The sequence below is a fragment of the Stigmatopora argus genome, chromosome 9 (genome assembly GCF_051989625.1).
Source record: "Stigmatopora argus isolate UIUO_Sarg chromosome 9, RoL_Sarg_1.0, whole genome shotgun sequence".
NCBI classification, from domain to species: domain Eukaryota; kingdom Metazoa; phylum Chordata; class Actinopteri; order Syngnathiformes; family Syngnathidae; genus Stigmatopora; species Stigmatopora argus.
The window spans coordinates 9,618,882-9,644,465 of record NC_135395.1 but is presented as its reverse complement, the minus strand read 5'-3'; the positions used below and the strand labels follow the sequence as shown (position 1 = coordinate 9,644,465).

Below are 25,584 nucleotides of genomic sequence, written 5' to 3'. Positions count from 1 at the left end.
GTAGTATAGTAAGGCTTTATTTGTTAAAAAAACGACAGTATAGTAAGGCTTTTTTCTTTAAAAAACGACGTAGTATAATAAGGCTTTTTTTCCTAAAAAACGACATAGTATAGTAAGACTTTTTTTCTTAAAAAACGACATAGTATAGTATGGCTTTCCCCCCTAAAAACGACATAGTATAGTAAGGCTTTTTTCTTTAAAAAAACGACATAGTATAGTAAGGCTTTTTTCTTTAAAAAAACGACATAGTATAGTAAGGCTTTTTTCCCTAAAAAACGACATAGTATAGTAAGGTTTTTTTTCTTAAAAAAACAACATAGTATAGTAAGGTTTTTTTTCTTAAAAAAAACGACATAGTATAGTAAGGCTTTTTATCTTAAAAAAACAACATAGTATAGTAAGGCTTTTTCCCTAAAAAACGACAGTATAGTAAGGCTTTTTTCCCTTAAAAAACGACATAGTATAGTAAGTCTTTTTTTCTTAAAAAACGACATAGTATAGTAAGGCTTTTTTTTCCCTAAAAAAACGACGTAGTATAGTAAGGCTTTATTATTTAAAAAAACGACATAGTATAGTAAGGCTTTTTTCTTTAAAAAACGACGTAGTATAGTAAGGCTTTTTTTCCTAAAAAACGACATAGTATAGCAAGGCTTTTTTCCCTAAAAAACGACATAGTATAGTAAGGCTTTCCCCCCCTTAAAAAACGACATAGTATAGTAAGGCTTTTTTCCCCTAAAAAACGACATAGTATAGTAAGGCTTTCCCCCCTAAAAAACTACATAGTATAGTAAGTCTTTTTTTCTTAAAAAAACGACATAGTATAGTAAGGCTTTTTTCCCCTAAAAAACGACATAGTATAGTAAAGCTTTTTTCTTTAAAAAACGACGTAGTATAGTAAGGCTTTTTTTCCTAAAAAACGACATAGTATAGTAAGGCTTTTTTCTTTAAAAAACGACATAGTATAGTAAGGCTTTTTTCCCTAAAAAACGACATAGTATAGTAAGGCTTTTTTTCTTAAAAATGACATAGTATAGTAAGGCTTTTTTCTTTAAAAAAACGACATAGTATAGTAAGGCTTTTTTCTTAAAAAACGACATAGTATAGTAAGGCTTTTTTCCCCTAAAAAACGACATAGTATAGTTAGGCTTTTTTCTTTAAAAAAACGACATAGTATAGTAAGGCTTTTTTCCCTAAAAAACGACATAGTATAGTAAGGTTTTTTTTCTTAAAAAACAACATAGTATAGTAAGGTTTTTTTTCTTAAAAAAAACGACATAGTATAGTAAGGCTTTTTATCTTAAAAAAACAACATAGTATAGTAAGGCTTTTTTTCCTAAAAAACGACATAGTATAGTAAGACTTTTTTTCTTAAAAAACGACATAGTATAGTAAGGCTTTTTTCCCTAAAAAACGACATAGTATAGTAAGGCTTTTTTCCCCTAAAAAACGACATAGTATAGTAAGGCTTTTTTCCCCTAAAAAACGACATAGTATAGTAAGGCTTTTTTCCCTAAAAAACGACATAGTATAGTAAGGCTTTCCCCCCCTAAAAAACTACATAGTATAGTAAGTCTTTTTTTCTTAAAAAAACGACATAGTATAGTAAGGCTTTCCCCCCCTAAAAAACGACATAGTATAGTAAGGCTTTTTTCCATAAAAACGACATAGTATAGTAAGTCTCTTTTTCTTAAAAAACGACATAGTATAGTAAGTCTTTTTTTCTTAAAAAACGACATAGTATAGTAAGGCTTTTTTCCCTAAAAAACGACATAGTATAGTAAGGCTTTTTTCCCCTAAAAAACGACATAGTATAGTAAGGTTTTTTTCCCTATAAAACGACATAGTATAGTAAGGCTTTTTTCCCCTAAAAAACGACATAGTATAGTAAGGTTTTTTTCCCTATAAAACGACATAGTATAGTAAGGCTTTCCCCCCCCTAAAAAACTACATGGTATAGTAAGTCTCTTTTTCTTAAAAAACGACGTAGTATAGCAAGTCTTTTTTTCTTAAAAAACGACATAGTATAGTAAGGCTTTTTTCCCTAAAAAACGACATAGTATAGTAAGGCTTTTTTTCTTTAAAAAAAACGACATAGTATAGTAAGGCTTTTTTTCCTAAAATATGACAGTATAGTAAGGTTTTTTTCTTAAAAAACGACATAGTATAGTAAGGCTTTTTTCCCTAAAAAACGACATAGTATAGTAAGGCTTTCCCCCCCTAAAAAACGACATAGTATAGTAAGGCTTTTTTCCCCTAAAAAACGACATAGTATAGTAAGTCTTTTTTTCTTAAAAAAACGACATAGTATAGTAAGGCTTTTTTCCCCTAAAAAACGACATAGTATAGTAAGGCTTTTTTCCCTAAAAAACGACATAGTATAGTAAGTCTCTTTTTCTTAAAAAACGACATAGTATAGTAAGTCTTTTTTTCTTAAAAAACGACATAGTATAGTAAGGCTTTTTTCCCTAAAAAACGACATAGCATAGTAAGGCTTTTTTTCTTTAAAAAACGACATAGTATAGTAAGGCTTTTTTCTTTAAAAAAACGACATAGTATAGTAAGGCTTTTTTCCCTAAAAAACGACATAGTATAGTAAGGCTTTTTTCCCTAAAAAACGACATAGTATAGTAAGGTTTTTTTTCTTAAAAAACAACATAGTATAGTAAGGTTTTTTTATCTTAAAAAAACAACATAGTATAGTAAGGCTTTTTTTCCTAAAAAAACGACATAGTATAGTAAGACTTTTTTTCTTAAAAAACGACATAGTATAGTAAGGCTTTTTTCCCCTAAAAAACGACATAGTATAGTAAGTCTTTTTTTCTTAAAAAAACGACATAGTATAGTAAGGCTTTTTTCCCCTAAAAAACGACATAGTATAGTAAGGCTTTTTTCCCTAAAAAACGACATAGTATAGTAAGGCTTTCCCCCCCTAAAAAACTACATAGTATAGTAAGTCTTTTTTTCTTAAAAAAACGACATAGTACAGTAAGGCTTTTTTCCCCTAAAAAACGACATAGTATAGTAAGGCTTTTTTCCCTAAAAAACGACATAGTATAGTAAGGCTTTCCCCCCCTAAAAAACTACATGGTATAGTAAGTCTCTTTTTCTTAAAAAACGACATAGTATAGTAAGTCTTCTTTTCTTAAAAAACGACATAGTATAGTAAGGCTTTTTTCCCTAAAAAACGACATAGTATAGTAAGGCTTTTTTTCTTAAAAAAAAACGACAGAGTATAGTAAGGCTTTTTTTCTTAAAAATGACATAGTATAGTAAGGCTTTTTTTCCTAAAATATGACAGTATAGTAAGGTTTTTTCCCTAAAAAACGACATAGTATAGTAAGGCTTTTTTCCCTAAAAAACGACATAGTATAGTAAGGCTTTTTTCCCTAAAAAACGACATAGCATAGTAAGGCTTTTTTTCTTTAAAAAACGACATAGTATAGTAAGGCTTTTTTCTTTAAAAAAACGACATAGTATAGTAAGGCTTTTTTCCCTAAAAAACGACATAGTATAGTAAGGCTTTTTTCCCTAAAAAACGACATAGTATAGTAAGGTTTTTTTTCTTAAAAAACAACATAGTATAGTAAGGTTTTTTTTCTTAAAAAAAACGACATAGTATAGTAAGGCTTTTTATCTTAAAAAAACAACATAGTATAGTAAGGCTTTTTTTCCTAAAAAAACGACATAGTATAGTAAGACTTTTTTTCTTAAAAAACGACATAGTATAGTAAGGCTTTTTTCCCCTAAAAAACGACATAGTATAGTAAGTCTTTTTTTCTTAAAAAAAACGACATAGTATAGTAAGGCTTTTTTCCCCTAAAAAACGACATAGTATAGTAAGGCTTTTTTCCCTAAAAAACGACATAGTATAGTAAGGCTTTCCCCCCCTAAAAAACTACATAGTATAGTAAGTCTTTTTTTCTTAAAAAAACGACATAGTACAGTAAGGCTTTTTTCCCCTAAAAAACGACATAGTATAGTAAGGCTTTTTTCCCTAAAAAACGACATAGTATAGTAAGGCTTTCCCCCCCTAAAAAACTACATGGTATAGTAAGTCTCTTTTTCTTAAAAAACGACATAGTATAGTAAGTCTTCTTTTCTTAAAAAACGACATAGTATAGTAAGGCTTTTTTCCCTAAAAAACGACATAGTATAGTAAGGCTTTTTTTCTTAAAAAAAAACGACAGAGTATAGTAAGGCTTTTTTTCTTAAAAATGACATAGTATAGTAAGGCTTTTTTTCCTAAAATATGACAGTATAGTAAGGTTTTTTCCCTAAAAAACGACATAGTATAGTAAGGCTTTTTTCCCTAAAAAACGACATAGTATAGTAAGGCTTTTTTCCCTAAAAAACGACATAGCATAGTAAGGCTTTTTTTCTTTAAAAAACGACATAGTATAGTAAGGCTTTTTTCTTTAAAAAAACGACATAGTATAGTAAGGCTTTTTTCCCTAAAAAACGACATAGTATAGTAAGGCTTTTTTCCCTAAAAAACGACATAGTATAGTAAGGTTTTTTTTCTTAAAAAACAACATAGTATAGTAAGGTTTTTTTTCTTAAAAAAAACGACATAGTATAGTAAGGCTTTTTATCTTAAAAAAACAACATAGTATAGTAAGGCTTTTTTTCCTAAAAAAACGACATAGTATAGTAAGACTTTTTTTCTTAAAAAACGACATAGTATAGTAAGGCTTTTTTCCCCTAAAAAACGACATAGTATAGTAAGTCTTTTTTTCTTAAAAAAACGACATAGTATAGTAAGGCTTTTTTCCCCTAAAAAACGACATAGTATAGTAAGGCTTTTTTCCCTAAAAAACGACATAGTATAGTAAGGCTTTCCCCCCCTAAAAAACTACATAGTATAGTAAGTCTTTTTTTCTTAAAAAAACGACATAGTACAGTAAGGCTTTTTTCCCCTAAAAAACGACATAGTATAGTAAGGCTTTTTTCCCTAAAAAACGACATAGTATAGTAAGGCTTTCCCCCCCTAAAAAACTACATGGTATAGTAAGTCTCTTTTTCTTAAAAAACGACATAGTATAGTAAGTCTTCTTTTCTTAAAAAACGACATAGTATAGTAAGGCTTTTTTCCCTAAAAAACGACATAGTATAGTAAGGCTTTTTTTCTTAAAAAAAAACGACAGAGTATAGTAAGGCTTTTTTTCTTAAAAATGACATAGTATAGTAAGGCTTTTTTTCCTAAAATATGACAGTATAGTAAGGTTTTTTCCCTAAAAAACGACATAGTATAGTAAGGCTTTTTTCCCTAAAAAACGACATAGTATAGTAAGGCTTTTTTCCCTAAAAAACGACATAGTATAGTAAGGCTTTTTTTCTTAAAAATGACATAGTATAGTAAGGGTTTTTTTCCTAAAATATGACAGTATAGTAAGGTTTTTTTCTTAAAAAACGACATAGTATAGTAAGGCTTTCCCCCCCTAAAAAACAACATAGTATAATAAGGCTTTTTTCCCCTAAAAAACGACATAGTATAGTAAGTCTTTTTTTCTTAAAAAAACGACATAGTATAGTAAGTCTTTTTTTCTTAAAAAAACGACATAGTATAGTAAGGCTTTTTTCCCTAAAAAACGACATAGTATAGTAAGGCTTTTTTCCCTAAAAAAAACGACATAGTATAGTAAGTCTCTTTTTCTTAAAAAACGACATAGTATAGTAAGTCTTTTTTTCTTAAAAAACGACATAGTATAGTAAGGCTTTTTTCCCTAAAAAACGACATAGTATAGTAAGGCTTTTTTTCTTTAAAAAATGACATAGTATAGTAAGGCTTTTTTTCTTTAAAAAAACGACATAGTATAGTAAGGCTTTTTTCCCTAAAAAACGACATAGTATAGTAAGGCTTTTTTCACAAAAAAACGACATAGTATAGTAAGGTTATTTTCTTAAAAAACAACATAGTATAGTAAGGCTTTTTTTCCTAAAAAACGACATAGTATAGTAAGACTTTTTTTCTTAAAAAACGACATAGTATAGTAAGGCTTTTTTCCCTAAAAAACGACATAGTATAGTAAGGCTTTTTCCCCTAAAAAAACGACATAGTATAGTAAGTCTTTTTTTCTTAAAAAACGACATAGTATAGTAAGTCTTTTTTTCTTAAAAAACGACATAGTATAGTAAGGCTTTTTTCCCTAAAAAACGACATAGTATAGTAAGGCTTTTTTTCTTTAAAAAACGACATAGTATAGTAAGGCTTTTTTCTTTAAAAAAACGACATAAAATAGTAAGGCTTTTTTCCCTAAAAAACGACATAGTATAGTAAGGCTTTTTTCCCTAAAAAACGACATCGTATAGTAAGGTTTTTTTTCTTAAAAAACAACATAGTATAGTAAGGTTTTTTTTCTTAAAAAAAACGACATAGTATAGTAAGGCTTTTTATCTTAAAAAAACAACATAGTATAGTAAGGCTTTTTTTCTTAAAAAACAACATAGTATAGTAAGGTTTTTTTTCTTAAAAAAAACGACATAGTATAGTAAGGCTTTTTATCTTAAAAAAACAACATAGTATAGTAAGGCTTTTTTTCCTAAAAAAACGACATAGTATAGTAAGACTTTTTTTCTTAAAAAACGACATAGTATAGTAAGGCTTTTTTCCCCTAAAAAACGACATAGTATAGTAAGTCTTTTTTTCTTAAAAAAACGACATAGTATAGTAAGGCTTTTTTCCCCTAAAAAACGACATAGTATAGTAAGGCTTTTTTCCCTAAAAAACGACATAGTATAGTAAGGCTTTCCCCCCCTAAAAAACTACATAGTATAGTAAGTCTTTTTTTCTTAAAAAAACGACATAGTACAGTAAGGCTTTTTTCCCCTAAAAAACGACATAGTATAGTAAGGCTTTTTTCCCTAAAAAACGACATAGTATAGTAAGGCTTTCCCCCCCTAAAAAACTACATGGTATAGTAAGTCTCTTTTTCTTAAAAAACGACATAGTATAGTAAGTCTTCTTTTCTTAAAAAACGACATAGTATAGTAAGGCTTTTTTCCCTAAAAAACGACATAGTATAGTAAGGCTTTTTTTCTTAAAAAAAAACGACAGAGTATAGTAAGGCTTTTTTTCTTAAAAATGACATAGTATAGTAAGGCTTTTTTTCCTAAAATATGACAGTATAGTAAGGTTTTTTCCCTAAAAAACGACATAGTATAGTAAGGCTTTTTTCCCTAAAAAACGACATAGTATAGTAAGGCTTTTTTCCCTAAAAAACGACATAGTATAGTAAGGCTTTTTTTCTTAAAAATGACATAGTATAGTAAGGGTTTTTTTCCTAAAATATGACAGTATAGTAAGGTTTTTTTCTTAAAAAACGACATAGTATAGTAAGGCTTTCCCCCCCTAAAAAACAACATAGTATAATAAGGCTTTTTTCCCCTAAAAAACGACATAGTATAGTAAGTCTTTTTTTCTTAAAAAAACGACATAGTATAGTAAGTCTTTTTTTCTTAAAAAAACGACATAGTATAGTAAGGCTTTTTTCCCTAAAAAACGACATAGTATAGTAAGGCTTTTTTCCCTAAAAAAACGACATAGTATAGTAAGTCTCTTTTTCTTAAAAAACGACATAGTATAGTAAGTCTTTTTTTCTTAAAAAACGACATAGTATAGTAAGGCTTTTTTCCCTAAAAAACAACATAGTATAGTAAGGCTTTTTTTCTTTAAAAAATGACATAGTATAGTAAGGCTTTTTTTCTTTAAAAAAACGACATAGTATAGTAAGGCTTTTTTCCCTAAAAAACGACATAGTATAGTAAGGCTTTTTTCACAAAAAAACGACATAGTATAGTAAGGTTATTTTCTTAAAAAACAACATAGTATAGTAAGGCTTTTTTTCCTAAAAAACGACATAGTATAGTAAGACTTTTTTTCTTAAAAAACGACATAGTATAGTAAGGCTTTTTCCCCTAAAAAACGACATAGTATAGTAAGTCTTTTTTTCTTAAAAAACGACATAGTATAGTAAGTCTTTTTTTCTTAAAAAACGACATAGTATAGTGAGGCTTTTTTCCCTAAAAAACGACATAGTATAGTAAGGCTTTTTTTCTTTAAAAAACGACATAGTATAGTAAGGCTTTTTTCTTTAAAAAAACGACATAAAATAGTAAGGCTTTTTTCCCTAAAAAACGACATAGTATAGTAAGGCTTTTTTCCCTAAAAAACGACATCGTATAGTAAGGTTTTTTTTCTTAAAAAACAACATAGTATAGTAAGGTTTTTTTTCTTAAAAAAAACGACATAGTATAGTAAGGCTTTTTATCTTAAAAAAACAACATAGTATAGTAAGGCTTTTTTTCCTAAAAAACGACATAGTATAGTAAGACTTTTTTTCTTAAAAAACGACATAGTATAGTAAGGCTTTTTTCCCTAAAAAACGACATAGTATAGTAAGGCTTTCCCCCCTAAAAAACGACATAGTATAGTAAGGCTTTTTCCCCTAAAAAACGACATAGTATAGTAAGGCTTTTTTCCCAATAAAACGACATAGTATAGTAAGGCTTTCCCTCCATAAAAAACTACATAGTATAGTAAGTCTCTTTTTCTTAAAAAACGACATAGTATAGTAAGTCTTTTTTTCTTAAAAAACGACATAGTATAGTAAGGCTTTTTTCCCTAAAAAACGACATAGTATAGTAAGGCTTTTTTTCTTTAAAAAAAACGACATAGTATAGTAAGGCTTTTTTTCTTAAAAATGACAGTATAGTAAGGTTTTTTTCTTAAAAAACGACATAGTATAGTAAGGCTTTTTCCCCTAAAAAACGACATAGTATAGTAAGGCTTTCCCCCCCTAAAAAACGACATAGTATAGTAAGGCTTTTTTCCCCTAAAAAACGACATAGTATAGTAAGTCTTTTTTTCTTAAAAAAACGACATAGTATAGTAAGGCTTTTTATCTTAAAAAAACAACATAGTATAGTAAGGCTTTTTTTCCTAAAAAACGACATAGTATAGTAAGACTTTTTTTCTTAAAAAACGACATAGTATAGTAAGGCTTTTTTCCCTAAAAAACGACATAGTATAGTAAGGCTTTTTTCCCTAAAAAAACGACATAGTATAGTAAGTCTCTTTTTCTTAAAAAACGACATAGTATAGTAAGTCTTTTTTTCTTAAAAAACGACATAGTATAGTAAGGCTTTTTTCCCTAAAAAACGACATAGTATAGTAAGGCTTTTTTTCTTTAAAAAACGACATAGTATAGTAAGGTTTTTTTTCTTTAAAAAAACGACATAGTATAGTAAGGCTTTTTATCTTAAAAAACAACATAGTATAGTAAGGTTTTTTTTCTTAAAAAAAACGACATAGTATAGTAAGGCTTTTTATCTTAAAAAACAACATAGTATAGTAAGGCTTTTTTTCCTAAAAAACGGCATAGTATAGTAAGACTTTTTTTCTTAAAAAACGACATAGTATAGTAAGGCTTTTTTCCCTAAAAAACGACATAGTATAGTAAGGCTTTCCCCCCCTAAAAAACGACATAGTATAGTAAGTCTTTTTTTTCTTAAAAAAACGACATAGTATAGTAAGGCTTTTTTCCCCTAAAAAACGACATAGTGTAGTAAGGCTTTTTTCCCTATAAAACGACATAGTATAGTAAGGCTTTCCCCCCCTAAAAAACTACATGGTATAGTAAGTCTCTTTTTCTTAAAAAACGACATAGTATAGTAAGTCTTTTTTTCTTAAAAAACGACATAGTATAGTCAGGCTTTTTTCCCTAAAAAACGACATAGTATAGTAAGGCTTTTTTTCTTTAAAAAAAACGACAGAGTATAGTAAGGCTTTTTTTCTTAAAAATGACATAGTATAGTAAGGCTTTTTTCCCTAAAAAACGACATAGTATAGTAAGGCTTTTTTTCTTTAAAAAACGACATAGTATAGTAAGGCTTTTTTTCTTTAAAAAAACGACATAGTATAGTAAGGCTTTTTTCCCTAAAAAACGACATAGTATAGTAAGGCTTTTTTCCCTAAAAAACGACATAGTATAGTAAGTCTCTTTTTCTTAAAAAACGACATAGTATAGTAAGTCTTTTTTTCTTAAAAAACGACATAGTATAGTAAGGCTTTTTTCCCTAAAAAACGACATAGTATAGTAAGGCTTTTTTTCTTTAAAAAACGACATAGTATAGTAAGGCTTTTTTTCTTTAAAAAAACGACATAGTATAGTAAGGCTTTTTCCCCTAAAAAACGACATAGTATAGTAAGGCTTTTTTCCCTAAAAAACGACATAGTATAGTAAGGCTTTTTTCCCTAAAAAACGACATAGTATAGTAAGGTTTTTTTTCTTAAAAAACAACATAGTATAGTAAGGTTTTTTTTCTTAAAAAAAAAACGACATAGTATAGTAAGGCTTTTTATCTTAAAAAAACAACATAGTATAGTAAGGCTTTTTTTCCTAAAAAACGGCATAGTATAGTAAGACTTTTTTTCTTAAAAAACGACATAGTATAGTAAGGCTTTTTTCCCTAAAAAACGACATAGTATAGTAAGGCTTTTTTTCTTTAAAAAACGACATAGTATAGTAAGGCTTTTTTCTTTAAAAAAACGACATAAAATAGTAAGGCTTTTTTCCCTAAAAAACGACATAGTATAGTAAGGCTTTTTTCCCTAAAAAACGACATCGTATAGTAAGGTTTTTTTTCTTAAAAAACAACATAGTATAGTAAGGTTTTTTTTCTTAAAAAAAACGACATAGTATAGTAAGGCTTTTTATCTTAAAAAAACAACATAGTATAGTAAGGCTTTTTTTCCTAAAAAACGACATAGTATAGTAAGACTTTTTTTCTTAAAAAACGACATAGTATAGTAAGGCTTTTTTCCCTAAAAAACGACATAGTATAGTAAGGCTTTCCCCCCTAAAAAACGACATAGTATAGTAAGGCTTTTTCCCCTAAAAAACGACATAGTATAGTAAGGCTTTTTTCCCAATAAAACGACATAGTATAGTAAGGCTTTCCCTCCCTAAAAAACTACATAGTATAGTAAGTCTTTTTTTCTTAAAAAAACGACATAGTATAGTAAGGCTTTTTTCCCTAAAAAACGACATAATATAGTAAGGCTTTCCCCCCTAAAAAACGACATAGTATAGTAAGGCTTTTTCCCCTAAAAAACGACATAGTATAGTAAGGCTTTTTTCCCTAAAAAACGACATAGTATAGTAAGGCTTTTTTTCTTTAAAAAACGACATAGTATAGTAAGGCTTTTTTTCTTTAAAAAAACGACATAGTATAGTAAGGCTTTTTCCCCTAAAAAACGACATAGTATAGTAAGGCTTTTTTCCCTAAAAAACGACATAGTATAGTAAGGCTTTTTTCCCTAAAAAACGACATAGTATAGTAAGGTTTTTTTTCTTAAAAAACAACATAGTATAGTAAGGTTTTTTTTCTTAAAAAAAAAACGACATAGTATAGTAAGGCTTTTTATCTTAAAAAAACAACATAGTATAGTAAGGCTTTTTTTCCTAAAAAACGGCATAGTATAGTAAGACTTTTTTTCTTAAAAAACGACATAGTATAGTAAGGCTTTTTTCCCTAAAAAACGACATAGTATAGTAAGGCTTTTTTTCTTTAAAAAACGACATAGTATAGTAAGGCTTTTTTCTTTAAAAAAACGACATAAAATAGTAAGGCTTTTTTCCCTAAAAAACGACATAGTATAGTAAGGCTTTTTTCCCTAAAAAACGACATCGTATAGTAAGGTTTTTTTTCTTAAAAAACAACATAGTATAGTAAGGTTTTTTTTCTTAAAAAAAACGACATAGTATAGTAAGGCTTTTTATCTTAAAAAAACAACATAGTATAGTAAGGCTTTTTTTCCTAAAAAACGACATAGTATAGTAAGACTTTTTTTCTTAAAAAACGACATAGTATAGTAAGGCTTTTTTCCCTAAAAAACGACATAGTATAGTAAGGCTTTCCCCCCTAAAAAACGACATAGTATAGTAAGGCTTTTTCCCCTAAAAAACGACATAGTATAGTAAGGCTTTTTTCCCAATAAAACGACATAGTATAGTAAGGCTTTCCCTCCCTAAAAAACTACATAGTATAGTAAGTCTTTTTTTCTTAAAAAAACGACATAGTATAGTAAGGCTTTTTTCCCTAAAAAACGACATAATATAGTAAGGCTTTCCCCCCTAAAAAACGACATAGTATAGTAAGGCTTTTTCCCCTAAAAAACGACATAGTATAGTAAGGCTTTTTTCCCAATAAAACGACATAGTATAGTAAGGCTTTCCCTCCATAAAAAACTACATAGTATAGTAAGTCTCTTTTTCTTAAAAAACGACATAGTATAGTAAGTCTTTTTTTCTTAAAAAACGACATAGTATAGTAAGGCTTTTTTCCCTAAAAAACGACATAGTATAGTAAGGCTTTTTTTCTTTAAAAAAAACGACATAGTATAGTAAGGCTTTTTTTCTTAAAAATGACAGTATAGTAAGGTTTTTTTCTTAAAAAACGACATAGTATAGTAAGGCTTTTTCCCCTAAAAAACGACATAGTATAGTAAGGCTTTCCCCCCCTAAAAAACGACATAGTATAGTAAGGCTTTTTTCCCCTAAAAAACGACATAGTATAGTAAGTCTTTTTTTCTTAAAAAAACGACATAGTATAGTAAGGCTTTTTATCTTAAAAAAACAACATAGTATAGTAAGGCTTTTTTTCCTAAAAAACGACATAGTATAGTAAGACTTTTTTCTTAAAAAACGACATAGTATAGTAAGGCTTTTTTCCCTAAAAAACGACATAGTATAGTAAGTCTCTTTCTTAAAAAACGACATAGTATAGTAAGTCTTTTTTTCTTAAAAAACGACATAGTATAGTAAGGCTTTTTTCCCTAAAAAACGACATAGTATAGTAAGGCTTTTTTTCTTTAAAAAACGACATAGTATAGTAAGGTTTTTTTTCTTTAAAAAAACGACATAGTATAGTAAGGCTTTTTATCTTAAAAAACAACATAGTATAGTAAGGTTTTTTTTCTTAAAAAAAACGACATAGTATAGTAAGGCTTTTTATCTTAAAAAACAACATAGTATAGTAAGGCTTTTTTTCCTAAAAAACGGCATAGTATAGTAAGACTTTTTTTCTTAAAAAACGACATAGTATAGTAAGGCTTTTTTCCCTAAAAAACGACATAGTATAGTAAGGCTTTCCCCCCCTAAAAAACGACATAGTATAGTAAGTCTTTTTTTTCTTAAAAAAACGACATAGTATAGTAAGGCTTTTTTCCCCTAAAAAACGACATAGTGTAGTAAGGCTTTTTTCCCTATAAAACGACATAGTATAGTAAGGCTTTCCCCCCCTAAAAAACTACATGGTATAGTAAGTCTCTTTTTCTTAAAAAACGACATAGTATAGTAAGTCTTTTTTTCTTAAAAAACGACATAGTATAGTCAGGCTTTTTTCCCTAAAAAACGACATAGTATAGTAAGGCTTTTTTTCTTTAAAAAAAACGACAGAGTATAGTAAGGCTTTTTTTCTTAAAAATGACATAGTATAGTAAGGCTTTTTTCCCTAAAAAACGACATAGTATAGTAAGGCTTTTTTTCTTTAAAAAACGACATAGTATAGTAAGGCTTTTTTTCTTTAAAAAAACGACATAGTATAGTAAGGCTTTTTTCCCTAAAAAACGACATAGTATAGTAAGGCTTTTTTCCCTAAAAAACGACATAGTATAGTAAGTCTCTTTTTCTTAAAAAACGACATAGTATAGTAAGTCTTTTTTTCTTAAAAAACGACATAGTATAGTAAGGCTTTTTTCCCTAAAAAACGACATAGTATAGTAAGGCTTTTTTTCTTTAAAAAACGACATAGTATAGTAAGGCTTTTTTTCTTTAAAAAAACGACATAGTATAGTAAGGCTTTTTCCCCTAAAAAACGACATAGTATAGTAAGGCTTTTTTCCCTAAAAAACGACATAGTATAGTAAGGCTTTTTTCCCTAAAAAACGACATAGTATAGTAAGGTTTTTTTTCTTAAAAAACAACATAGTATAGTAAGGTTTTTTTTCTTAAAAAAAAAACGACATAGTATAGTAAGGCTTTTTATCTTAAAAAAACAACATAGTATAGTAAGGCTTTTTTTCCTAAAAAACGGCATAGTATAGTAAGACTTTTTTTCTTAAAAAACGACATAGTATAGTAAGGCTTTTTTCCCTAAAAAACGACATAGTATAGTAAGGCTTTTTCCCCCTAAAAAACGACATAGTATAGTAAGTCTTTTTTTCTTAAAAAAACGACATAGTATAGTAAGGCTTTTTCCCCCTAAAAAACGACATAGTATAGTAAGGCTTTTTTCCCTAAAAAACGACATAGTATAGTAAGGCTTTCCCCCCCTAAAAAACGACATAGTGTAGTAAGGCTTTTTTCCCTATAAAACGACATAGTATAGTAAGGCTTTCCCCCCCCTAAAAAACTACATGGTATAGTAAGTCTCTTTTTCTTAAAAAACGACATAGTATAGTAAGTCTTTTTTTCTTAAAAAACGACATAGTATAGTAAGGCTTTTTTCCCTAAAAAACGACATAGTATAGTAAGGCTTTTTTTCTTAAAAAAAAACGACAGAGTATAGTAAGGCTTTTTTTCTTAAAAATGACATAGTATAGTAAGGCTTTTTTTCCTAAAATATGACAGTATAGTAAGGTTTTTTTCTTAAAAAACGACATAGTATAGTAAGGCTTTTTTCCCTAAAAAACGACATAGTATAGTAAGGCTTTTTTCCCTAAAAAACGACATAGTATAGTAAGGCTTTTTTTCTTAAAAATGACATAGTATAGTAAGGCTTTTTTTCCTAAAATATGACAGTATAGTAAGGTTTTTTTCTTAAAAAACGACATAGTATAGTAAGGCTTTCCCCCCCTAAAAAACAACATAGTATAATAAGGCTTTTTTCCCCTAAAAAACGACATAGTATAGTAAGTCTTTTTTTCTTAAAAAAACGACATAGTATAGTAAGGCTTTTTTCCCCTAAAAAACGACATAGTATAGTAAGGCTTTTTTCCCTAAAAAAACGACATAGTATAGTAAGTCTCTTTTTCTTAAAAAACGACATAGTATAGTAAGTCTTTTTTTCTTAAAAAACGACATAGTATAGTAAGGCTTTTTTCCCTAAAAAACGACATAGTATAGTAAGGCTTTTTTTCTTTAAAAAACGACATAGTATAGTAAGGCTTTTTTTCTTTAAAAAAACGACATAGTATAGTAAGGCTTTTTTCCCTAAAAAACGACATAGTATAGTAAGGCTTTTTTCCCTAAAAAACGACATAGTATAGTAAGTCTCTTTTTCTTAAAAAACGACATAGTATAGTAAGTCTTTTTTTCTTAAAAAACAACATAGTATAGTAAGGCTTTTTTCCCTAAAAAACGACATAGTATAGTAAGGCTTTTTTTCTTTAAAAAACGACATAGTATAGTAAGGCTTTTTTTCTTTAAAAAAACGACATAGTATAGTAAGGCTTTTTTCCCTAAAAAACGACATAGTATAGTAAGGCTTTTTTCCCTAAAAAACGACATAGTATAGTAAGGCTTTTTTCCCTAAAAAACGACATAGTATAGTAAGGTTTTTTTTCTTAAAAAACAACATAGTATAGTAAGGTTTTTTTTCTTAAAAAAAACGACATAGTATAGTAAGGCTTTTTATCTTAAAAAAACAACATAGTATAGTAAGGCTTTTTTTCCTAAAAAACGACATAGTATAGTAAGACTTTTTTTCTTAAAAAACGACATAGTATAGTAAGGCTTTTTTCCCTAAAAAACGACATAGTATAGTAAGTCTCTTTTCCCTAAAAAACGACATAGTATAGTAAGTCTCTTTTTCTTAAAAAATGACATAGTATAGTAAGGCTTTTTTCCCTAAAAAACGACATAGTATAGTAAGGCTTTTTTTCTTTAAAAAACGACATAGTATAGTAAGGCCTTTTTCTTTAAAAAAACGACATAGTATAGTAAGGCTTTTTTCCCTAAAAAACGACAGAGTATAGTAAGGCTTTTTTTCTTAAAAATGACATAGTATAGTAAGGCTTTTTTTCCTAAAATATGACAGTATAGTAAGGTTTTTTTCTTAAAAAACGACATAGTATAGTAAGGCTTTTTCCCTAAAAAACGACATAGTATAGTAAGGCTTTTTTCCCTAAAAAACGACATAGTATAGTAAGGCTTTTTTTCTTAAAAATGACAGTATAGTAAGGATTTTTTTCCTAAAATATGACAGTATAGTAAGGTTTTTTTCTTAAAAAACGACATAGTATAGTAAGGCTTTCCCCCCCTAAAAAACAACATAGTATAATAAGGCTTTTTTCCCCTAAAAAACGACATAGTATAGTAAGTCTTTTTTTCTTAAAAAAACGACATAGTATAGTAAGGCTTTTTTCCCCTAAAAAACGACATAGTATAGAAAGGCTTTTTTCCCTAAAAAACGACATAGTATAGTAAGGCTTTTTTCCCTAAAAAACGACATAGTATAGTAAGTCTCTTTTTCTTAAAAAACGACATAGTATAGTAAGTCTTTTTTTCTTAAAAAACGACATAGTATAGTAAGGCTTTTTTCCCTAAAAAACGACATAGTATAGTAAGGCTTTTTTTCTTTAAAAAACGACATAGTATAGTAAGGCTTTTTTTCTTTAAAAAAACGACATAGTATAGTAAGGCTTTTTTCCCTAAAAAACGACATAGTATAGTAAGGCTTTTTTCCCTAAAAAACGACATAGTATAGTAAGGCTTTTTTCCCTAAAAAACGACATAGTATAGTAAGGTTTTTTTTCTTAAAAAACAACATAGTATAGTAAGGTTTTTTTTCTTTAAAAAAACGACATAGTATAGTAAGGCTTTTTATCTTAAAAAAACAACATAGTATAGTAAGGCTTTTTTTTCCTAAAAAACGACATAGTATAGTAAGACTTTTTTTCTTAAAAAACGACATAGTATAGTAAGGCTTTTTTCCCTAAAAAACGACATAGTATAGTAAGTCTCTTTTCCCTAAAAAACGACATAGTATAGTAAGTCTCTTTTTCTTAAAAAATGACATAGTATAGTAAGGCTTTTTTCCCTAAAAAACGACATAGTATAGTAAGGCTTTTTTCTTTAAAAAAACGACATAGTATAGTAAGGCTTTTTTCCCTAAAAAACGACAGAGTATAGTAAGGCTTTTTTTCTTAAAAATGACATAGTATAGTAAGGCTTTTTTTCCTAAAATATGACAGTATAGTAAGGTTTTTTTCTTAAAAAACGACATAGTATAGTAAGGCTTTTTCCCTAAAAAACGACATAGTATAGTAAGGCTTTTTTCCCTAAAAAACGACATAGTATAGTAAGGCTTTTTTTCTTAAAAATGACATAGTATAGTAAGGATTTTTTTCCTAAAATATGACAGTATAGTAAGGTTTTTTTCTTAAAAAACGACATAGTATAGTAAGGCTTTCCCCCCCTAAAAAACAACATAGTATAATAAGGCTTTTTTCCCCTAAAAAACGACATAGTATAGTAAGTCTTTTTTTCTTAAAAAAACGACATAGTATAGTAAGGCTTTTTTCCCCTAAAAAACGACATAGTATAGAAAGGCTTTTTTCCCTAAAAAACGACATAGTATAGTAAGGCTTTTTTCCCTAAAAAACGACATAGTATAGTAAGTCTCTTTTTCTTAAAAAACGACATAGTATAGTAAGTCTTTTTTTCTTAAAAAACGACATAGTATAGTAAGGCTTTTTTCCCTAAAAAACGACATAGTATAGTAAGGCTTTTTTTCTTTAAAAAACGACATAGTATAGTAAGGCTTTTTTTCTTTAAAAAAACGACATAGTATAGTAAGGCTTTTTTCCCTAAAAAACGACATAGTATAGTAAGGCTTTTTTCCCTAAAAAACGACATAGTATAGTAAGGCTTTTTTCCCTAAAAAACGACATAGTATAGTAAGGTTTTTTTTCTTAAAAAACAACATAGTATAGTAAGGTTTTTTTTCTTTAAAAAAACGACATAGTATAGTAAGGCTTTTTATCTTAAAAAAACAACATAGTATAGTAAGGCTTTTTTTCCTAAAAAACGACATAGTATAGTAAGACTTTTTTTCTTAAAAAACGACATAGTATAGTAAGGCTTTTTTCCCTAATAAACGACATAGTATAGTAAGTCTCTTTTCCCTAAAAAACGACATAGTATAGTAAGTCTCTTTTTCTTAAAAAATGACATTGTATAGTAAGGCTTTTTTCCCTAAAAAACGACATAGTATAGTAAGGCTTTTTTCTTTAAAAAAACGACATAGTATAGTAAGGCTTTTTTCCCTAAAAAACGACAGAGTATAGTAAGGCTTTTTTTCTTAAAAATGACATAGTATAGTAAGGCTTTTTTTCCTAAAATATGACAGTATAGTAAGGTTTTTTTCTTAAAAAACGACATAGTATAGTAAGGCTTTTTCCCTAAAAAACGACATAGTATAGTAAGGCTTTTTTCCCTAAAAAACGACATAGTATAGTAAGGCTTTTTTTCTTAAAAATGACATAGTATAGTAAGGATTTTTTTCCTAAAATATGACAGTATAGTAAGGTTTTTTTCTTAAAAAACGACATAGTATAGTAAGGCTTTCCCCCCCTAAAAAACAACATAGTATAATAAGGCTTTTTTCCCCTAAAAAACGACATAGTATAGTAAGTCTTTTTTTCTTAAAAAAACGACATAGTATAGTAAGGCTTTTTTCCCCTAAAAAACGACATAGTATAGAAAGGCTTTTTTCCCTAAAAAACGACATAGTATAGTAAGGCTTTTTTCCCTAAAAAACGACATAGTATAGTAAGTCTCTTTTTCTTAAAAAACGACATAGTATAGTAAGTCTTTTTTTCTTAAAAAACGACATAGTATAGTAAGGCTTTTTTCCCTAAAAAACGACATAGTATAGTAAGGCTTTTTTTCTTTAAAAAACGACATAGTATAGTAAGGCTTTTTTTCTTTAAAAAAACGACATAGTATAGTAAGGCTTTTTTCCCTAAAAAACGACATAGTATAGTAAGGCTTTTTTCCCTAAAAAACGACATAGTATAGTAAGGCTTTTTTCCCTAAAAAACGACATAGTATAGTAAGATTTTTTTCTTAAAAAACAACATAGTATAGTAAGGTTTTTTTTCTTTAAAAAAACGACATAGTATAGTAAGGCTTTTTATCTTAAAAAAACAACATAGTATAGTAAGGCTTTTTTTCCTAAAAAACGACATAGTATAGTAAGACTTTTTTTCTTAAAAAACGACATAGTATAGTAAGGCTTTTTTCCCTAAAAAACGACATAGTATAGTAAGTCTCTTTCTTAAAAAACGGCATAGTATAGTAAGTCTTTTTTTCTTAAAAAACGACATAGTATAGTAAGGCTTTTTTCCCTAAAAAACGACATAGTATAGTAAGGCTTTTTTTCTTTAAAAAACGACATAGTATAGTAAGGCTTTTTTCCCTAAAAAACGACATAGTATAGTAAGGCTTTTTTCCCTAAAAAACGACATAGTATAGTAAGGTTTTTTTCCTTAAAAAACAACATAGTATAGTAAGGTTTTTTTTCTTAAAAAAAACGACATAGTATAGTAAGGCTTTTTATCTTAAAAAAACAACATAGTATAGTAAGGCTTTTTTTCCTAAAAAACGTCATAGTATAGTAAGACTTTTTTTCTTAAAAAACGACATAGTATAGTAAGGCTTTTTTCCCTAAAAAACGACATAGTATAGTAAGGCTTTCCCCCCCTAAAAAACGACATAGTATAGTGAGGCTTTTTTCCCCTAAAAAACGACATAGTATAGTAAGGCTTTTTTCCCTATAAAACGACATAGTATAGTAAGTCTCTTTTTCTTAAAAAACGGCATAGTATAGTAAGTCTTTTTTTCTTAAAAAACGACATAGTATAGTAAGGCTTTTTTCCCTAAAAAACGACATAGTATAGTAAGGCTTTTTTTCTTAAAAAAAAACCGACATAGTATAGTAAGGCTTTTTTTCTTAAAAATGACATAGTATAGTAAGGCTTTTTTTCCTAAAATATGACAGTATAGTAAGGTTTTTTTCTTAAAAAACGACATAGTATAGTAAGGCTTTTTTCCCTAAAAAACGACATACTATAGTAAGGCTTTCCCCCCCTAAAAAACGACATAGTATAGTAAGGCTTTTTTCCCCTAAAAAACGACATAGTATAGTAAGGCTTTTTTCCCCTAAAAAACGACATAGTATAGTAAGGCTTTTTTCCCTAAAAAACTATATAGTATAGTAAGTCTCTTTTTCTTAAAAAACGACATAGTATAGTAAGTCTTTTTTTCTTAAAAAACGACATAGTATAGTAAGGCTTTTTTCCCTAAAAAAACGACATAGTATAGTAAGGCTTTTTTTCTTTAAAAAAAACGACATATTATAGTAAGGCTTTTTTTCTTAAAAATGACATAGTATAGTAAGGCTTTTTTTCCTAAAATATGACATTATAGTAAGTTTTTTTTCTTAAAAAACGACATAGTATAGTAAGGCTTTTTTCCCCAAAAAACGACATAGTATAGTAAGGCTTTTTTCCCCTAAAAAACGACATAGTATAGTAAGGCTTTTTTCCCTAAAAAACGACATAGTATAGTAAGTCTCTTTCTTAAAAAACGGCATAGTATAGTAAGTCTTTTTTTCTTAAAAAACGACATAGTATAGTAAGGCTTTTTTCCCTAAAAAACGACATAGTATAGTAAGGCTTTTTTTCTTAAAAAAAAAACGACATAGTATAGTAAGGCTTTTTTTCTTAAAAATGACATAGTATAGTAAGGCTTTTTTTCCTAAAATATGACAGTATAGTAAGGTTTTTTTCTTAAAAAACGACATAGTATAGTAAGGCTTTTTTCCCTAAAAAACGACATACTATAGTAAGGCTTCCCCCCCTAAAAAACGACATAGTATAGTAATGCTTTTTTCCCCTAAAAAACGACATAGTATAGTAAGGCTTTTTTCCCTATAAAACGACATAGTATAGTAAGGCTTTCCCCCCCTAAAAAACTACATAGTATAGTAAGTCTTTTTTTCTTAAAAAAACGACATAGTATAGTAAGGCTTTTTTCCCCTAAAAAACGACATAGTATAGTAAGGCTTTTTTCCCTTAAAAACGACATAGTATAGTAAGTCTCTTTTTCTTAAAAAACGACATAGTATAGTAAGTCTTTTTTTCTTAAAAAACGACATAGTATAGTAAGGCTTTTTTCCCTAAAAAACGACATAGTATAGTAAGGCTTTTCTTCTTTAAAAAAAAACGACATAGTATAGTAAGGCTTTTTTTCCTAAAATATGACAGTATAGTAAGGTTTTTTCTTATAAAACGACATAGTATAGTAAGGCTTTTTCCCCCTAAAAAACGACATAGTATATTAAGGCTTTTTCTCTTAAAAAACGACATAGTATAGTAAGGCTTTTTTTCTTAAAAACGACTTAGTATAGTAAGGCTTTTTTTAAATTAAAAAACGACTATACTATGTCGCTTTTTAAGAAAAAAAAGCCTTACTCTACATGGTCATTTTATCTTTTTAAAATGACCATGTAGAGTAAAGCGTTATTTCTTTTAAAAAATGACCATGGAATTAATTACCCAGGTCTGATGTATAGTATGGCTCATTTCTTCTTAAAATAAATACCATGTATAATGACTACATAGTAAGGTTGTATTTATTTATTTTTTAAATGAACCTTTCCTTTATCCTGTTGGGGCACTGCCCTTCACGCCAAGAAATAGATCAATATTTCCGGAAGCGCAATCTAAGGCGTCAATGAATAAATAAGTCTGGCCGTGTAAAGCCTGCCTAAATGGACTTTAAGAGTGGCCCTGTCCTTTGAAAATCAGGAGGAAAAAAAACAACCCGTTCAGAAACAAACAAGCCTTCATTTCATCACCCACACGTGCATCGATCCGGTTACAAATTTCTCAAATCAGAATACGCCACTCTAAATGACAATTATTTTTTTGTACTTAATGGTTATGAAAGACAGAAGATGTCACGCAAAAAAATGTAAGGGAACTATTTGGGCTTTGCTTGCGGCAACTGACAGCTCCAGTGTTTACTGCTGCGCCCCTCGCAGTGGGAACACTTGAAGGATGGCAACTGACATTATGGCGCCTGCAGCATGTGGCAAAAAAAGCAGTACGGGTGGGGGGCCCTTGGTTTAACCCACCCGTGCTAAATGCAACATGGCAGAACTCGACAATTCCTAAAAATCCTCCAACAAAGGCATGGCGAAGTTTCCCGACTATTTATTTTTCTGATGTCATTTTACTGTTCTAACTGTTAAAACATATTTAAAAGACTCACCAGGCTGACTTGCATGTTGCCTTGGCAGATGATGGTTTACATTGGCCCATTTGTGTCGTTTCTCAGGAGTCCGTCCATTTTTTTCTTAAAAAAACGACATAGTATAGTAAGGCTTATTGTCTTAAAAAACAACATAGTATAGTAAGGCTTATTTCCTTAAAAAAACGACATAGTATAGTAAGGCTTTTTTCTTAAAAACATTATAGTATAGTAAGGCTTTTTTTTCTTAAAAAACGACATAGTATAGTAAGGCTTTTTTTCTTAAAAAACGACACCGTATAGTAAGGCTTTTTTTTCTTAAAAAACGACATAGTATAGTAAGGCTTTTTTTCTTAAAAAACGACATAGTATAGTAAGGCTTATTTTGTTTAAAAAATGACATAGTATAGTAGGGCTTTTTTTCTTAAAAAACGACATATATAGTAAGACTTTTCTTCTTAAAAAACGAATTCCTAAAAATCCTCCAACAAAGGCATAACGAAGTTTCCCGACGATTTATTTTTCTGATGTCATTTTACTGTTCTAACTGTTAAAACATATTTAAATGCCTCACCAGGCTGACTTGCATGTTGCCTTGGCAGATGGTGGTTTACATTGGCCAATTTGTGTCATTTCTCAGGAGTCTGTCCATTTTTTTAAAATTAAAAAACAACATAGTATAGTATTATTAGCCCTCGGGGGTACCCCTTGCTGACCGGGGCGTCAAGCAATTGCCTGGTTTGCCTATCCGTGAGACCTGGGTGTAACTAGTAAAAGACATTTCCTGTTCTCGTCTGAAGATGGCACTGTCAACACAGAAGAACATTCATTCCCGAGTCCGTGTCCATATACGGAGCCTCTCCTCACTCTCCGCTCTTTTAGCCTTCCATCTAAAAGCAAACGAGAGAGGATTATTCCAAATGAAAATAAGGAGTCCACTTTCTCGATAAGTAACAAAAGGAATTAAATTGCTTGAGAGCCTCACTTGATGATAGCAGCCCATCCTCGAGGGAGGCGCAGGAGGAGGAGGACGAGGAGGACCAGGGAGGCGAGCTTCTTTGAACCTCGCTCACCTGAGAGATGCTCAGCCATTCCACTTTCTCCCCTCATCTTTTGATGGTAAACATCCGCCTGAGTGCTTAGAGGAGGGATACTTCCAAGGCGCACAAGAAGAAGGACTTCATTTGAGATGCAATGCATGCTAAGTTCAATGGTTGGCGATAGCGTCAGTGATTGGTTTCCTCGTGCTGCTGTGGATGTGGCAGGATGCCGTCGAGAACAAAGATGCCCCTTTGCCTCGTATGGGGGTTAGAAAATAGCTGACGTAGAAAGTTGAGAGGACAAAAAAAAAACGGAATCCAATTCCATTGAAATACAGCTTTTTTTGGAAAATTAAAATGTTTGGGCACGCCTGAGAATTTCCATTGTTTTCATTTATATCTTTTCCAGACCAAGTCACACTTTTTTCATAGTCCTTGCGACGTAGAAATATATATTTTTTAATCTCCGACCCCTGACAGTCTATGTTATGCCAATTAGCTGCTATAATTTATCGACTAATGACTTTTCAGATGATCAATTGTTGTTGTTTTAAATGGACATTCTTCCAATTGTTGTTGTTTTTTTTGGTATCCTCTCACTCCGTTTTGGGAAAACCAACCCGACACTGCAGTACAAGTGGTCAATTAGACGAGATCAGATGACAAGGTGCTCTTCGTCTAGCTTGAAACGTATAAAAAAACAAAAAAAAAAGAACAGTTATTCTCGTGGAAAGGAATTCATTCATTCGTCTTTGGAGTAAGTGAATTTTAAGAAAGGGGTGAAAATCCATAGGAAGAATGAAAAGCCACGATTACTTCACTTGCCATCAGAATTTCGGACCCGCTCCACTTAGAAGAACCAGCACTTTATCCTTTAGGTTGCTCAAAAGTGGAAAGAAAAAAGGAAAAAAAGCACCAAAGTTAAACCTGAAATCGTTTTTTTGCTGTAAAAAATAGATTTTTTTCCCCCAAGTCTTCATTTTGAGTCTTTAATTAGCAAATTCGCTAAAAAATATTGACAAATTTAGAGCACGTGGAACCTGAAAAAGAACCAAAACTTTTTTAGTAGATTTCAGCTATCAGTTTCCACTATGAGCAACTTAACAAGGAAATAGAACACCACAAAGGCAATTCTTGTTAAAGCCAAAAGTGGGCAGCCAAGAAAAATATTGGGGCGGCAAAGGATGATGAAAATGGTCCAAGACAACCCTCCGACCAACGCCAAAGAATTACATGATCTTGCTGCAGATGGTGTCACTGTGCATTGGTCAACAATTCATTGCACTGTACACATAGAAAAAGCTGTTCGGGAAAATGAAACTTTTTATGCACACATGCCACAAACAGACTTGCTTGAGGTATGCAAAAGCACATTTCGACAAGCTAGGTTTCGCCCCAAGAAAATTTGTCGGCCCCGAGAATCATGTTTAAAAGTGACATGTCCAGAAAAGTCTAGAATAAATTGGTGTGACTACATTGTTTGGGAGTTAAACCATTTTACTCATCCTTCAAAGAAGAGAGATATGTGGCTTTAGAGTTAAAGTCGGACGACGCTAGGACCTCAGGGGGTACTTTACTGAATTGAAAAGATTGGACTTCACTGAGACACAACCCGTAGTGCTTTTCCCCGTAAAAATAAACCAAAAAAGCGCAAAACACAACTTTAATCCCTTTTCGCTGTTGGCTAGAAAGCAGGAGTCGCTACCGATTAGCATTGCATAAGGATGACGACTTCATTTGGTTCCAGGACTGTGCTGGTTAGCGTTTTAAGGTACTCGGACGTTTCGTCGAAAGACGTTTGGTCCCCGGACGTTTGGTCGACCGGACGTTTGGTCGACCGGACGTTTGGTAGAACGGACGTTTGGAAGAACGGACGTTTGGTAGAACGGACGTTTGGTAGAACGGATGTTTGGTAGAACAGACGTTTGGTCACCTGGTTGTTACTGTTGAAACCAGCTCTCAAAATTATAATCATGAGAGAGAGAGAGTTTAATATCTAAATATCTAATATCAAAATATCAACAGTAAACTCTATCATAATTTGACAGCGAGCGAACATGGCTACCAAACGTCCGTTCGACCAAACGTCCGGTCGACCAAATGTCCGGTCGACCAAACGTCCGGTCGACCAAACATCCGGGGAGCAAACATCCGGGGAGCAAACGTCCGGGGACCAAACGTCCGGGGACCAAACGTCTTTCGACGAAACGTCCGGTCACAGCATTTTAAACACTTGTCCACAACAGGAACGAGTTCAAACCATCTTGAGACTCGGACCAAATGAT

General features: G+C 30.1%; 1 long non-coding RNA gene across 3 annotated transcripts in view; it reads right to left on the bottom strand.

Moving 5' to 3' along the window:
- Nucleotides 1–25,070, bottom strand: part of LOC144082195 (uncharacterized) — a 28,409-nt gene extending 3,339 nt beyond the window's left edge. For 2 of the 3 annotated variants that reach the window (XR_013303185.1, XR_013303186.1), the window contains exons 1-2: nt 23,245–25,070; nt 22,281–23,149 (exon numbers count right to left, since the gene is read on the bottom strand). This is a non-coding gene — a long non-coding RNA (uncharacterized LOC144082195). The remainder of the gene's footprint in view (nt 1–22,280; nt 23,150–23,244) is intronic. The other variant, XR_013303187.1, reaches the window with a different exon arrangement.
- Between the last annotated feature and the right edge of the window lie 514 nt (nt 25,071–25,584).